Source organism: Dermacentor andersoni, chromosome 6 (genome assembly GCF_023375885.2).
Source record: "Dermacentor andersoni chromosome 6, qqDerAnde1_hic_scaffold, whole genome shotgun sequence".
NCBI lineage: Eukaryota > Metazoa > Arthropoda > Arachnida > Ixodida > Ixodidae > Dermacentor > Dermacentor andersoni.
This window is the reverse complement of record NC_092819.1, coordinates 83,639,311-83,655,958: the sequence shown is the minus strand read 5'-3', so window position 1 is coordinate 83,655,958 and position 16,648 is coordinate 83,639,311. Positions and strand designations below refer to the sequence as shown.

The 16,648-nt window shown below is 46.9% G+C and overlaps 1 protein-coding gene across 3 annotated transcripts in view; it reads left to right on the top strand.

The window, feature by feature from the left end:
* LOC126522467 (sodium-coupled monocarboxylate transporter 2-like) overlaps positions 1–16,648 on the top strand; it is a 98,673-nt gene that overhangs the window by 13,477 nt on the left and 68,548 nt on the right. The window contains exon 2 of one of the 3 annotated variants that reach the window (XM_055066431.2): positions 821–1,001. The exons of 1 other annotated variant lie outside the window; for it this stretch is intronic. The gene's annotated coding sequence lies outside the window, so the exon portion shown is untranslated. Of the gene's footprint in view, positions 1–603; positions 1,002–16,648 lie in introns of those variants that run through there. One more of the 3 variants, XM_055066430.2, reaches the window with a different exon arrangement.

The window sequence follows — 16,648 nt, the reverse complement described above, 5'->3', positions numbered from 1 at the left end:
ATGTAGGGGCCTAGTTTGGCGATCTTAAGATCAACGTTTGGCGTCTCATGTACGGTCGCTTATCGATTTCCGGGAGGCGTAGCACGCGCTGGCGGGCAGCCATAACATGCTCCACCTGTTCTGCGGCTTATATAGGCGGATGAATCATAACGCTGGCACTGCTGGCTGTGTTCGTAAATATGCCAATCTCAACGAGTGGTCGTCCTTCGTGTATGCCGCGCTCGCAAAAGCAGGAGTCGGAGCGACCAATTGAAGGTGGCTAGTAAGACGTGGACCATTTGACACGGTGGTCGTCCAGAGGAGCTACAGGCCGGGAAGACTTGAGTGTTGACCTAACCTGTGACGCTAACCAAGGAATTGTATCTGACTACACCATATAGCTATCGCTTCACTCTAGCTTCACTATAACATGGTTATCTTTCTTGTGAGTTCTGGCAACGCCAATCAGTCGGGGGGACGGGGGATTATAGGCGTGTTGGTCTTAATGCGAATCACTATTTGCCTCTTACACAGCACATAGTGGTAGGTACGTTCCTTTCTCGCCTTGTTTGGCGCTTACTAAATAGTAAAAAAAATTGCACAGGAAACTATCCAGGATGAGTGTAATGTAAGAAATTAGTCGAGCGCTTCTTGAAAACTATTCGCTTGATTAAAGGATGATTTGCTTGAAGGCTTATATTTGTTACATGCAGGATGTATAAGTACCATTTCTAGTTTCATTGCGCGATTCCATTGTGAACCGAGCTGTTGGCCAGCGCACCTGTCATGACAGTCGAGGTGGCTGTAGATATAAGTCGATTCCTGATATGTGTGTTGTCAGGAGCGGTGCGAGCGCCGTCGTTCAAGGTGACTACCATCTTCGTCCTCCGCCCCCAAGCCCTCTCATGCCGGCGCCACAGTGACGGCAGGGTGACGGGAGAGGGACGGTGCTGTCCTTCCCGAGCGCTCGAAAACAGCATCCAAACCTACGGACGCACACGAGAATTTCGGGCCACGGCACGGTGCGTCTCTATGAGCTGTAGTTGTTGATGTTCGGTAACGCGTACGTCCCGCGACGTAGTTGAAGCACCTACGCCTTCCATCTGCGCTTTTCTGGCAGCGGCGTATGTCCGACCACCAAACGCCAAAAACGGGAGAAAACGGGTGATACCGAGTAAAAACGGTAAAATGAAAGCGGATGAAAGAGCCAAATAAATATATTCGCTTTGAAATACAACAGACTTGTACAATTTTGCGGAATCGCAGTACAATTTCCAGTGAAGCACTTTTCTTCGAGTATTGCATTAAAAAAAAAAAAAAAAACGTCACCTGTTTGCAATTTAAACCAGGAACTTTAAGACGTTGCCCGCATCTGGCTCCCCCATTCTCAACTGTATTTTCGTATATCCTTTACTTCCTTTCGAGCACTTGCATAATAACTTTACAGCCAAAGCCGCGCTTTACACTTAAGCACTTACGCTAAACTTGGGCACGTTTTACAACAAACACGCACCCCATTTTCGCCCAATGCAAACTCAGTGGGAAACATAACTGACAACGGCGGCACACGTTTTCAAGCACTTGCTTAAGGATTTCTTTTTATTTTTTTTTTGCAACAGATGTAATTAATTGGCGCCCTTGAAACTGCCGCTGTATCATGCATACAATGCCTCCCCTTCTCTGAGAATGTTAACATTGTGGTACGTTCAGTTCTTGCATGTCATTGGACAAACTTCCAGCACGATTCGTAAAATATGCTTGTAAAGTTTGGAATGCTTGTATGAGTAGTTTTGTTCAAACTCTCTAGCTGACCTACACATTGGAAACTTTCAGCACACCTCGCCCATAACGTAGTCCCGTTCTATGAAGATATAGAATTGCTATCACCTTTCTTATTATAGGGCAGCTGTAAGAATCTGTCAGAGTTTCATATAACACCTTTAAACTGGCAAAAAAGGTTTAGCAATTTTAATTTAGGCTATATATGAATGAAACATTTCAAAATATTCCTGTGGCTCACTCCTAAGATTTGCCACAATCTCTATAAATATAAACTGTGAATTATATAGTTCTCTCAAGACAACATGAAAACACACATATAATGTCTTCTAACGTCTCTATGTAGTAGCACTAACAGCTTCGATGTACAGAAAACGAAAGTGGTACTCCGAATTCTCGCCCCGAATTCTGTTTTACTCGAAAAGAGACGGCGAAAGGAAGTTTACCAGAGGCCTAATCTGCAAGCAGTCGCAAGCCTAGGCGCCCTCCAGCGCAAGAAGCCTGACCAAGTCAAGGCAACCTCAGGTAACCTGTCAGCCAGCCGCGCAAGCAATTCTTACTTTTTTTCTTATCTGCATCCATGCTGCCTGCGCCTGCGACGAAAACGAGAAGCGTGTTAAGTGTGACAGGTGTGAGTGCGGTTGGGGTGCGACTGCAGTGTAGCACAGTGTTTAGTGTGTGTTCACGCACAACCACTCACTTGGCGATATGTACACGCCAACTTGGGTCACTGGGCATGTGCGTTAATAGACAACTTGGTTCATTGGTTATGCTTAACTGGGAATGTGACACTAAGTAGGCGAACGTTCTTGGCAAATCCTCCAGTATAGGTACTAGACAGCTAATGCCGACATGCTGCAACAAAGGCTGAATGTAAATAAAACATACAAAGCCCAAGAAACGGCTGAGCCGGCGCAGCGCTTTGATTCATAAACTTTAAGCAGTCAATGTTTTCAGTAGTGCACTCTTTGACAATCGTCTGCAACGAGACCTGTGCAAGGGCAACAGTATAACTCAGGGAAGTCGTCAATGAGGTCCGATTTTGAAGCTTGCTTGAACGTAAGAAAAGTAACTATTTATTTGAAATTCTTTACATTGAATACATCTACACATAGCCCTGCAAGCTGCTTCTGTAAGTGCCCCCAAAGTGCGTGCGCGCAAATGCTACTTTCGGCGAAGATAGTACGGAATAGCTGCCCCGATCTGTGGGCCTTTATTGTGAAAAATACACGTATGACCGCAGTGCCTCTGCGCCTTGTCTGCACACCTCGACAATCGCTCTACATCAGGGGTCCTGCAACAGCTGCTAAAACGTTCTTTGCCTGTTCGCTCGACTTTCCCATTGCTGCTGGTTGGTGCTACTGTCGTTGTCTTGCACGCCGCGTCGGGAGGCGATTGAGAACATGTACAGTGTACATGGTAGGGACGCGGGAGATGCGTCTTTGATGCCTTTCTAGCGAGAACTTCGTGGGCGTCATCACAATGCCCTCTGGAACTATCTGGCCTAGAGTTAATGTATACGCTACCAAAGTTAGCTTTGGTAGCATATACAGTCTTCGTACTCTGGTCGTCGTCACAGTGCCCTCTGGCACTCCCTGGCCATTGACACAATGCGCTATAGACGGCTGTAATCAAGCGTTAATCCCCGCCACACCATTGCAGAAGCTGCAGCGCTTACTTTTGTACTCACGTGCAACAGCCCAGAAGAGAGAATGACGGAAAGAGGAGACAGATAGAGAGAGAGAGAGAGAGAGATAAAGGCAAAGAAAAAACAGGGGATTAACCAGAAATTATCTCCGGTTGGCTACCCTGTACTGGGGGGGGGGGCAAGGGGATGCGATAAGTGAGCGAGAGAAGGATTTAAAAAAAAAATTAGGAAAAAAAAAAGAACCTACACACACACGCACGTACACACAAACTATTTCTGTGGGCACTGTCACGCAGCCCCCAAAGGCGTTCCTAGTGTTATGCAGTGTCACCGTACAATCCTGCGTGACACAGTGAAGTCACAATCTGTCAGAGAGCCCAGTGTCATTTAAATACCGCAGCAGCGCCTTCATAGCCGATCACGCTGATGTTCGCGTAGGCCAGTTTCCAAGGATCTTGTTTTCTGTCATTGGGCGCTTGTCCAGATTGTCTAGGGTGGCTGAGAGGACTGCTCTTTGCGGGTTGAAACAAGAGCACTGACAAAGAAGGTGCGCGATTGTTTCATTGCACCCGCAGAAGTCACAAATTGGGCTGTTGGACATTCCGATGAGAAAAGAGTACGCATTTGAAAATGCTACTCCAAGCCATAGACGAACTAGAAGGGTGCAATCGCGTCGTGGAAGCTCGAGCGCAATACGGAGTTGTAAATTAGGGTCCAGGGTAGGAAGGCGTGCACTTGTGAAATCGGATGAATTCCACTGAGATAATGTCAGGTCATGTGCAAGTACGGCAAGTTTTTTTCGCTGCGTCGGCTCTCGAAAGAAGAATGGCAACGCAGTTGACGCCGTCATGGGCAGATCGGGCAGCTGCGTCTGCTCGATCATTGCCATGTATGCCACAGTGACTAGGCAACCACTGATATATGATATCGTGTCCTTCATCAACAATGCGATGGTGTACTTCTCTGATACCTGCGACGAGCTGTTCATGTGATCCATGCCGCAGAGAATGCGTAAAGCCAACGCTTTGACGAAAGGCGTGAATAATAGTCCCTCTTCGCTCGTGGCAGATTGCCTGCATGGGACGATCACGGGAAAAGCGAAATGTACTGTCTGAAAGCTTGCATCGGTTGGGGGCTCTTCAATAACAAAAACGCTACTACATGTTTTCCGACTCAGTTTAATTCAAACGCAATTGAAACTAATCCAGGTGCCAGCCAAATTAATCTGAGCACCAGCAGTTTTAATCCAAGTGCCAATAATTTAATCCAGGCGCCACCACATTTAATCCCCGCGCCATCCAAATTAATCCGCATGCCAGCTGATTTAATCCTTGCGCCAGCAATTTTATTCGAAGGGCCACACATTTTAATCCCAGTGCCAGTCAATTTAATCCTGTAGCAAATTGATTGAGGAAAGAATAATTCTTGCAGAAGAGATCGTAACAAGCGTCATGAATGCCCTCTATTCATTGATGTGATCACTGTATTGGCGTCAGCACTATAGGAGCACAGTTTCCACGCTACATCTGTCGTCAGGGTTTGTTCAGAAACACTTCCGTGTGGTATATCGCTCATTTCCTTCGTTTTGAGTCGCATTTCCGAGTGACAAGAGCGACTCACATAAGTGAGTCAGAATCGCGACGCATATTACGCGACCTAGGTTGCGATCATGACATGCGATTTCCTTCTTTATCGTCATGCATATCGATCAACATTGTTCGCAAGGGTAAGAACTTGTTCACCATTACTCAAGCACTTGACATAATCACTAAGCGACTCATTATAGCTCACTGAGCTTGTATCTTGCATGCACTCCTATGTTTCCAACATGCATATCAAACGAAATGGTTTTGAGAATGTAACAACTTTTTCTTCAGTGACATGATTAAGCCACGAGTGGCTCACTCGACGTCAGCGCCGTCGCACCTCTCCTAACCTGCCTATAGCTAAGGAAACGGCTTTCAAAGCTTAAAAAACCTGCTCACTATCACTCACTCAAATGACGTGATGCCTAGTGACTCTCGTGACGTCAACCCGCTTCTCACGCATGCACTATCCTAACCTGTCGACATGCATATCAAGCGAAGTGGCTTATAAATTATAACAACCGGCTCACTATCACTCAGTCAAATAAGGTGACTGCTAGTGTCTCACGTGACGTCATCAGGGTTCTCCCCCGACCATGTACTCGTACTAACCTGGCGACATGCATATCAAACGAAATGGCTTTCAAAGAATAATAACCTGCTCACTATCACAAAGTCAAATCAGGTGATCACCAGTGACTCACGTGACGTCACCATGCTTTTTACCCAACCACGCACTCCACTAACATACCGACATGCATATCAAACGAAATGGCTTTCAAAGAGTAACAACCTGCTCACTATCACAAAGTCAAATAAGGTGATCACTAGTGGCTGGCATGCGGTCACAACGCGTTTTACCCAACCATGCACTCTCCTAACCTGCCGACATGCATATCAAACGAAATGGCTTTCAAAGAGCAACAACCTGCTTACTATCACAAAGTGAAATGAAATGACAACTAGTGGCTCACGTGACGTCACCACGCGTTTTATCCAACCATGCACTCTCCTAACATGCCGACATACATATCGCATGTCGGATCGAATTTCTCAACCCCAATCGACATTGATTGCTTTTACAGGGTCCAACGATCCGGATGCAATCTGGGTGACCTTAAGTGCACCAGTTGTCGTTGGTGGTTCCAACGCACTTATTAAATTTGTATAAAATTGTAATATAAACTCATTTCTTTTTCAATACATTATTTCATTTCTCATTGTGATACGCTATTATCGTCTTGATTGTCTACAACTTTCAGAAATATAGTGCAGGGAACCGTACGATCGCGATCAAAAGGCGCAATGGCGATGCACGGATCGCGATTGTCTGCATCTGGATCAAGCAATATGGCAATAGAAAGTGACTGTGCAGCAGCATTTGATCGGAATCGAGCTCAATCAGGATCAGGCCCGATCGAGATCAAAAGTGACCGTGTGGCGTACTGGTGTCACACGTACAATTCCCGTCGCGATCGAGGCCGATACGGATATTATTTCTTGACCGTTGTCAACAATGGTCTCTGCTACCTGGTCCAACAAGGAAAAAGATAGGAGGGAGCATACCGCAACGCGATTGACGCCAAACCTGGTGGCCAAATACACGAGCGCACGTCAAAGTTCGCGGCTAATTCTAGTGTTCCCGCTCTGCAGGCCAGCTGAACAGCTGCAGACAGCTACGGCAGGCCAGCTGAACAAGCGCGCACCGGATGAAAACTACTCTCATAGCTACTGGGGACCAAACCTCTCAGCATATCTCGATTCTTGCTCCGTGATCTCGAAGTAAGAGGTCACGTGTTGCGCCACCACTGTGGCTTCACGGAGCGCTCACTTGCCAAGGTTGGTTGTGTGACGTAATGCTCGGTCCTATATCTTTTCTTCCTCCATGGGTTGAACGATCCGGATGGAATAATTATCGTCTGCTGATCGTCTGCAACTCTCAGAACTGCATAGTACGTATACATAGGCTACAAGTGCAGATTTGCAACATGTCATTAAATTTGGACATCAGTTTAATTTAGAGCCCCTCCCCCACGTGCATATTCGGCGCCTATGGACTGTGGTATAAATGTTATAAACAGGGATAAGGTGCCTCAGAAAGGCTGGCCAACGTCTTGATGGGAGGACCTATCTTCATAGAAGGCGGCCTTATCATCCTGAGCAAGTTAGCTTTAACAGGTTAATAGACTGTTGTCATGTGCATTCGTTGTCGCTGGCGGCTAGCTGTGAAGGAACAGACTGCATAGCCCTGCAAAGCGCTGCCCGTGCGCGCAACAAATGGAACGACCGAATACAAGAAGGTACGCCAGAAAAGTATGAAAATGCGAGGAACCACAATTTTTCCCGCACACAATTCCGCAATTTGACTTTAATTATTCGTAGGCTTCAGAGACAGAGCGAAATATGCAAAATTGATTTAATATTCTAGTGGCTGCCTGAAACTTGGGGACACTATTTGCCGGATACCGAAATTAACCCAGCTGTCCACCTAGTGCTAAAGCACCGCAGCGTCAAGATGACAAGGCACAAGAGCCTATTAAAGATCAATTGACATGGTCGCGAAGGCAAGGATGAAATGCGGTTCCAAACGAATGAGCAGCGACGTCATCATGGCCGTGCGATTAAAGCGCGACAGCATCTCACGGGGCAAAACACTAATTGATGAAAATTATGCATCCAATACGTTACCAATGGAGAGAGAGAGAGAGAGAGAGCAAGGATAGGAAAGGCAGGGAGGTCAACCAGACGTGCACCCGGCTTGCTAATATTTGAAAAAGAACAGACAATGTCGTTAGAATTGGAAAATGTGAAGTCACACGCTGCCTGCTTCCATCCACGAATACTTTTAAGTATGAAAGTGTGAAGGCTTTCTGAAGTTTGCTCATGGCGATTCATGCTGAGATATGCCGAGATTGTGTTACCGTATTTAACACTGTCATGTCGTGAAAACTCTCTATGCGAAGCCATCAAAAATAATGGCGATGTATACAGTATTAACCTTATAAGATTTGATCAGTAACTTTATTTTTAATTAGCGTTTCACTACATGTTATGTATTTTCTATGTCTTCAGTACAAGAAAAATCTACAAGTAGTACGCGTGCTGTGTTAGTGAAGATTAAAGTGTGGTTTTCTGAATTATGAACACTCCAGGTGCATTTTTGCCGTCGCCGTCACCGTGATGTCCTATATAAAGATAACATCATCGCCATTGCCCTATTCTGTATGTGCGAGTGAAAGCGTACGAGGGTGAGCCGACGATAGCAGCTCAATCTCGCGTAGGAAAAGGAGGAACCGGGAGGAAGCGCAGCGTCTTCTGTCGCGCGGAACGCACCAGGGAAAGGGGACGGGCGTTCTATTCCGGCGGCGGCTGCTTATGGCGCGGCCACGCGGGCCCTATCTTGAATCAGAATTGCGACGAGAACAGAGTCGGCCACGCGCTGTGTTTTCGCCGCCGTTCGCGTTGAAGTGAGAGGCAACACGAAGGTCAACTCGCTGCCTTTCGTGTTGAAGCGAAAGGCAGCACGAAGGTCAATTCGCTCGCTGCTGCTGCCACGCTTCCTCACTCCATCGTTTCGTTAATGAGTTTCCGCGGTCATCGAGTGAAATGTGTTCATGTTTGCTTGCGCGCGTGACACCATGCTTATTAATTTATTTAGTAACCGAATGTTTCAAGTTTATACGGCTGATAAAACTACTATCCTTACTTTGTAAAGCTGTCTACTAATATCCTATCGCAGTCGATATCGCAAGTACCTCTTTAGAAATTTGCGTCTGTCGCTTTGCACGACAATGAAGTACAATTTTCTAGTGGCCTAATCCCCTGATGGGCCTTGTGTACCTTGCACGCACCACCTGACTCTGTATGTGTGCACATGATCTCGTCAGTATCATAAGTCATTTCACTTTGAGTCAGCGCTAGTCTTGTCTCAGAATATTGCCATTCGCTCGTTTCGTAGTGTTTGATTTCGGCAATGTTAACCGACCAAGTCGTGCAACTTGCGGTTTTCAGCCACTGAACGGGCAGAAGGTGAGTGCTTAGCCGTTTTCCCTGTGCCTATAATTGACCCACATGCTTCAATCATTGCCTGCTCATCCTCCTTAACATTACCCCATTTCCTACAAACATAAAACGGTAAATAAACTGTTTCTTCTAGGACACACGCACACTTAAAAAGAAAAGAAAACACGCATATAACGTTTTCGAGCTCTTCTACAGGCGCCAAGTTAGTTGTCGGAGTTCGATAATAGCGCTTGCAGAGGGGCACTTTGTCTTCCTTATATGCTTTAGTTGCGTTAAACAAGTTACCGGGAAGACGGTGACTAATACAAGCGAAAAAAGACATATGCGCAAGATGCAAGGAGTTTGCATAAGGAGAGTTGGAGTGACAGGTAAATTTAATTGCCGACATGCACCATGTAGATCTCAACAAGCGCGTGCATCAGCACAAAGAAACAACCACCACACATTCCAGCACTCAAAGCTACTCTCACAATCATGATACCACATGTAAATGCTCCTCCTTCTTTATTTATTTATTTATTTATTTACTTACTTATTTATTTATTTATTATACCCTCAAGGTACGATTGTACATTGCAGAGGGGAGGGGCAAGGTAAATACAGAGGCAAATCGCACAATAGTTGATTATAGAAAGAAATTATAAATACAAATAAACAAAAACTTTCGAAGAAAGCGTCAAAGCTAAATACGTGGAAGTCAATAATTAATAAAAGGAACAAGGAAAAATAAGGAAGGAAGGCAACAACATGGCAAAAACATTGCAATACATGGTATACAATATAATAAGAATGGTAAATAGAAACTTGTAAGCGTGGCAAAAATACATGGCGTAACAAAAAAGAAAGAAAGAAAAGAACATACTATATAAAAATACAAGCCATAACTTAAAATTATGACATAGGAGCAGTTATTATACAGAACAAGCAACCGCAACATTCAATTATAACATAAAGCTTTGAAGTGTGGTTTTAAAGTTATTGGTGTCAGTTATGCCTGTAAGTAATTCGGGTAAGTTATTCCAATCATTGCTCGTTTGGGGAAGAAATGAATATGAAAAGCCGATGGTGTTGCAGTGCGGAATGTTTGCCTTTTGGCATTGGTCAATGCGAGATGAAATGTATGGTGGCGGTTGAACAAAGATAGAACGTAAATATGCGTTGTGGTAGTAGATTTTATGGAAAAGACATATGCGAGATAGTTTTCTGCGGGTTGATAAAAGCGGGAGGTGTAGGAGAGCTTTCATGTTAGTGACACTCGCAGTTCTTTGGTAGTTGGTGACAATGAAGCGGGCTGAGCGATTCTGTATTGCTTCTAGAGACTGAGAGTGTCATGACCAGAGTCCCATACTGATGATGCGTACTCTAGTTGTGGATGAATGTAAGTTGTGTACAATAAGAGTTTTAGCGATGATGGTGCTAGAGAAAATTTCCGACGAAAGTATCCCAGTGTACGAGTGGCCTTAGAGGTTATGTGATAAATATGAGTTTTCCAGTTGAGGTGGTTAAAACGAGTACCGGCATACCAATACAGTTTTCATTGTGCTTCTGTATCCGGGAGACTTCAAGTACCTCTCCAATAATTTGCGCATTTCCCTGACCCCCAAAAATTGTTGCCGTGCTATACACTTAGTGTGTTCTTTTGTGCGCGCGTCTTTTTCGTTGGTTTTCGTGTTAGTCGACCATGTACCAATTCGTCTAGCACTTAACCTTGTTGTACTGGGAAAACACGGCGGAAGGAGGACGGAAAGCTTCGTTTCCCGTTCTGTCCTCCTTTCGCCGTGTTTTCCAAATAACTTGTGAATAGAGAGAGAGAGAGAGATATATATAACTTTATTCATCAATGTGGGGAGCTAATTCGTGGGCTCATCAGGAAGGCCAGATGGCCGCCAGGCGATGCGTGACTGCGACCTCTTCGGCAGCTCCACGGCTTGGAGTTGCACGTCCGGCCTATAGCTAAGCAGCACTTTCTCAGAAGAGGCCAGGAGATCAGGGAGAGGGGGGCCCTCCTCACAGTTCCAGAGGATGTGACTGAGCGTAGCTAGATCGCTGCACAGGTGACAGTACGGACTTACTCTGTCCGGGTAAATGTGCGAGTATACGTAGGGGTTCGGGTATGAGTGTATCTGTAACTTGCACCAGGTGATCTCCTGATGCTTGTTTAGTTTACTGTGTGATGCGGGCATGGTGTGTCATGTAAGACGGTAATATTGGGTTACGTGAGTTAAGTGCAGGACTTCGTTTGAGGCCTCCGGTTCCGGCAGGCCCTCCGATAGGCTGACGAATCCTCGAGCATGTTGGTCGGCCGCTCCTTTCCCTGGATTCCCCGCGTGAGCCGGGACCCATATCAACTTTATTGAGCGTGGTTCTTCTCTGTTGTATGGTGACTGTAGGAGGTTTAGTGTGGTCTGTGTCAGTATACCTCGCGCAAAGCTTGTTACAGAAGTTTTGGAGTCGCTCATAACTATACAGGCGTCTGTTGAGGCCACGGCCAACGTAATGGCGGCTTCCTCTGCTTCAGTGGGGGTGGCAGCGCGTAGAGGGCTCGAAGCTGTCTGTGCCTTGAGTCCTGGGCCTGGAACAGCACAAATGGCGTAGGTGTGGGGTCTGTCAGAGTAATGGGCTGCGTCGACGTACGCCATGGCGGAGTTGGTCCCATACGTCTTGTGTAGGGCCTCGGCCTTCGCTCCTCTTCAAACGCCTTATCCTGTCTTTGTTCCTTCTTAGTGTGCTGTCATTTTTGGCGCTTCATCTTTTGGAAGCTCTTCTTCTGCCGTCGTAGTGGCCGGCGAGTGTGTTTTTGGGCAGTGATTTGATGAAGAACATGCCCCTTATGTATGGTGGGATGTTGGCGGAGCCACTGCCCGTCTGGGACACTCTGAGGCCCATTCAACCGAGGATCCAGCGGCCGGTCTTGCTACCTCAGAGACGGTGAGCCTGTGATGTGCGGTGGGCTTCAATGAGTTCATCGATGGTGTTGTGAACTCCCAGTTGGAGAATTTTCCCGGTCGATGTGCGTCTTCGTAAGTCGAGGGCTACCTTGTATGCGTGTCGTATAACGCAGGCTAGGCGAGTTCGTTCTGTATTCTGTAACTGTAGGTATGGTAGTGCATAGGTGAAACGGCTGATGACAAAGGCCGGGACTAGTTGGAGCAGGTCCTTCTCCTTCATGCCTTCCTTACGCGCGCTTACTTTGTGCAGTACTCTTGTGATCTGGTTTACCGTCATGTGGAGCCGGTCAATGGTGATGTGGTTCCGCCGGTTCTGCTGTAGTATCGTGCCCAGTACTCGCATGTGCTTGAGGTGGGTGACTGGCTGCTGGTTTACGCGTATCGCGATGGGAGGTTGGGGTGACTTGTGCTTGCTTCGGTTGGGTGGCTGGATAAGGAGGAGTGCCGACTTGTTCTGGGAGCACTGTAGTCCCACTGCGTTCACATGTTACACGAGGATGTCGGTGGCATGTTGAAGCGTTTCTTCAGCTGCGTCGTCCGACCCTTCACACGTCTAGGGCGTGATGTTGTCGGCGTAGAGCTTGTGTCTGAGTCCTGGGACATTATTCAGTTTCGAAGGCAGGGTGCGCATTGCTAGGTTGAATAGTAATGGGGACAAGTCTGCGCCTTGCGACGTGCTTCTGTCCCCTAGCCGGATTACAGGCAAGCGCAGGTCTCCGACCGCTAGCTCGATGGTCCTGTCTGTGAGGAACAACCTGATATAGTTGTAGGTTCGTTCTCCGGGTTGTAAGCCAGCTAAGCTCTCGAGCATGGCCGCGTGGAGCACGTTGTAAAAAGCCTTATGGACGTCCAGACTTAGTAGAGCTTTCATGCTCGAACCGCTGTCTGGATGCAAGAGGTCATGTCGTAAATGAAGGAGGACGTCCTGGTGAGAGAAGTGTGCCCGAAAACCGAAAATCGTGGGTGGTAGGAGGTCGTGCTCCTCTACAAAGATCTGTAAGCGGCAGAGTATTGCATGCTCCACGAGCTTGCCTAGACAGGAAGTGTGTGAAATGGGGCGAAGATTCCCTAGGTTCAATTTCTTGCCCGGCTTCGGTATGGAGGTAAACGAAGGTAAACGGCAGGAGGTAAACGGCTGGAGCGCCAGCCCTCGTTCATGTATTCGGTGATTGCTCCCACCGACTTCGGGTCTAGGTTACGCAGCGCCTTGTTTGTAACCCCGCCGGGGCCTGGAGCTGACGTCATGCGCAGCTTGTGCGGTGCAGCGCAGACCTCTGCCTCCGAAATATCAGCATCCAGCTGTTCATTGGGAGCTCAGAGGTAGTGTGGCATGTGCGTGTCGCCCTGTCTCGAGGTGTTAATGTACCGGCTGGAGAGCTTCGCCAGCAGCTCCTCGTCGGTGCCAGGGTATTGGTGCCTTAGTTGCGTCAGCTAGTTGCGTGCCGGAGACGTGGTGCTGCCGGGATCCAGTAGGTATCGCAGCAGATGCCGTGCTTTCCAGCAGCCCAGCTGGCCGTTGAGGCCGTTGCAGATCGGGCCCCACTGCTGACGTTCCAATTGCAGAGGTGTGAGCTTCTATCTCCCGTTCGAGATCCACTATGCGCCGTCGCAGCTTGTTGTGACGTTGGCGCTGCCACCTACGCATGAGGATTTCGCGCGCTTCCCACGTGTGCAGGAGGCGGGAATCCGTCGATGGCTGCTAGCGATGCCTGTGTAGCCCCGCTTACAAGGAGCCGGTGTTAGAAGCCCACAATAGGCGTACACGTAAATATGCACATTCGACCTTACAGTACTGTTCAGTACATTAAATGTGACTATACGCATTTTACATGCGCTGCAGTATATTGCGTCGCACAAGAAAATGAATACCTACGCCGCGTGTTGGTCACCATGCTGACAAATCCGAGATGTGCACAACGGTGGCAGTTCAATTGCCCGTTGGCGACTCGTACACTCCCCCCCCCCCTCCTCCTGTTAAATTGCGTTGGATATTTTGCAACTCACGTATACAGCCCACTGCCAAAGTTTTCAGAGCACGCATCCTCGCTACTGAAACCGGTATTCAGAGGGGCTGTGTGGAGGTGTGACACTTACACGCTAAGCTTACGCATCTGGAGAGTGTACTGGCAGTGATGAAAAATGATTTGTTTACGGATCGCGTGTTTCGCGATCTTTAGCGATTTTTAGCGAACTTTAGCGATTGGACCTGCATAGAGCATTTTACGGCCTCACAGGCAGCCGGGCGAAAGTGAATAAAGTGTGTGCGCATTAGCGATCTTTTTCTCTCTATGTTATTGTGCAAAGGGTATTGTGACCAGGGCTGCAGGATGTTGTAACTTTGGCAGATAGCCAATGTTATTCGCCCGAATATTCCTGAGTCGACTACAGCTAGGTTTGTTTATAGAGAAGTGCTATTAAATTGATGACTGAGACCGAGTCTCTTTATTGATTTGTTTCACGTGCAATTCGATAAAGTAGCGATTTCTCCGAACATGGTCATCCAAGCGCACAGCACCGCCTCGTGCATCCCACTGGCAAGGCGAAACTTTAATGTATACGCGTACCTATAGCTGCGGTGGCACAAAGAACGGAAACCAAAAAAACAAGGATGGGAACGTTTGGGCTGCTATTTCTTCATTCATTTTCCTGGAGGAACAGGCGATGTACACAAGGTGGCCTGAACTCTAAACGCAGAAATTACGCAAAGCTGGCGAAACGAAGGAGTCAGTACGCTTGGCTATGAGGAAAGCCGCTACATTTGGCGAATCGCGTGTATAATGTGCCCGCGTGAAAAGACTTTCGACAAAATTGGTGAACTTAGCGCATCAGAAGCAGCTATTATGGCATTTACCCTTCAATCAGCGAGCTCATAGTGCCATGGAGGGGCCGGGTGTCAACAAAAAAAAAAAAAAAAGGAACTTCATATTTTTTTGCTTGTGATGATGCATCAGGCAATTAGCAGGTGTTTTTCCACACGTGTGGTCGAACAGCAAAATGAACAAGTGGAGAAAACGCTCTTCGCATATTGTGACAGGGCTGGGAGGAGGCACAGATAATATAGCTGCGGATATGACTGTGTGCAGGACCTGTCGTTGTATAAGGCGTGCTGTTGGGGAGGAGCAAACAAAAATATTTATTAAGCGTCCAGTGTAGATAAAGGGCGGAAAAAGAAATCGTAGTAGTTGGAATGAAAATGGTTTCTGAATTTCTGGTGAGCTCCAAAGTATCTCCTCATGAGTCATCAGAAATACATAAGGAAGTCAATACACGCTGCGCTACAACATTATCTTCACAATGCGCACTCATTCGGTAATACCGGCAAGTTCTTTCTCGAGGAAAACTAAGGAGTTTATTGCGTGGTGCCTTGTGGGTATTGGCTTTAGCATTAGCCTAACGATATGCATGTTCTTGAGAATACAAAGAAGGTTTTCCTTGTGGAAAGCTAAGGTGACCATATGTGCGGTCCCTTGTGAGTGGCTCCAATCCAATCCAATTGTGAGTGGAGTTATATCTGTATGTGTTTTAGCATAAACTTCAGAACAGGCTTTCGTTTTAGGATACACATAAGCTTCTTTTGGTGGCGAACTGGGAGAACTTATGTGCGGTGTCCTGTGAGCACAGTAACATACCAGGTGTTGTTTTTTTTTAGCTGCACCGAAGTTTTTAAAGATTTGTTGCCTATTGCAAATAACACAATTCTAACCCTTGTTCAAAATTACTCAATGACTGAACGCAATTACGCTAATTACCTTTTTAATTCATTAATATAGGCCACATATTTCAATCTACGAATTATAGCCGCTGAGTTCGCACGGCGCATCCACTTGGAACGAATTCTCTGAACAGCACCAGTTCCGAGATATTAATTTTCAATGTGTCCGACGAAATGTATTGGCGTTCCACTTACTTTTCTGAGAAGCCGCTGTTTCATGCATTGAAGCACAACGGTAACTGAAACGCCAATGCATTTTGACGGAAACTATGAAAATTAATATCTCGAAACTGGTGCTGTCCAGAGAATTCGTTCCAAGCGCAGTGCGATCTCAGCGGCTATAACTCTTAGATTGAAATATGTGGCCTAAAGTAATTGAGTAAAAAGTCGATTAGCGTAATTACATTAGTTATTCAATTGAAAGTTTTGATTTCTCGTAGCAGTAATGGCCGCCTCATCGAGTAATTTATATCAAGGGTTGGAGAGAGAGAGAGAGAGAGAGAAAGGGGAGAGAGAGACTAGCATGGAGGTTAACCAGAGGCGAGTTTCGAGTTTGCTACCTGGTACTGGGGGGGGGGGGGGGGATATAGGGGTTGTAAAGACGACAAAGAGCAAGAGGTAAAAGAAAAAAAAAGAAAAAAAGGAAACGGGTAACAAAAAAGGGCGTTTCAATGCCAGGCGTTCACAGAGGGCGGTCGATCTCAAGGAGCGCTGTAGAGCTTGCACGGCCTTCTGATGAGATGTCAAGTCGCGTCGATGTTTCAGGATTATTTCTTCCAACAGAGGCTGGTGGTCCAACTGGTTCAGCACGACGGAAAGTGGTTGTCTCTGCACATTGTACTGCGGGCTCCGGCAAAGAACATGTCGAATCGTTTCCTCACCGCCGCAATCGCCACCGGCTGCGGTGTCGGCCATCCCTATGCGGAACACGTAGGCATTGGTAAACGCGACGCCTAGCCATAATTTACACAAA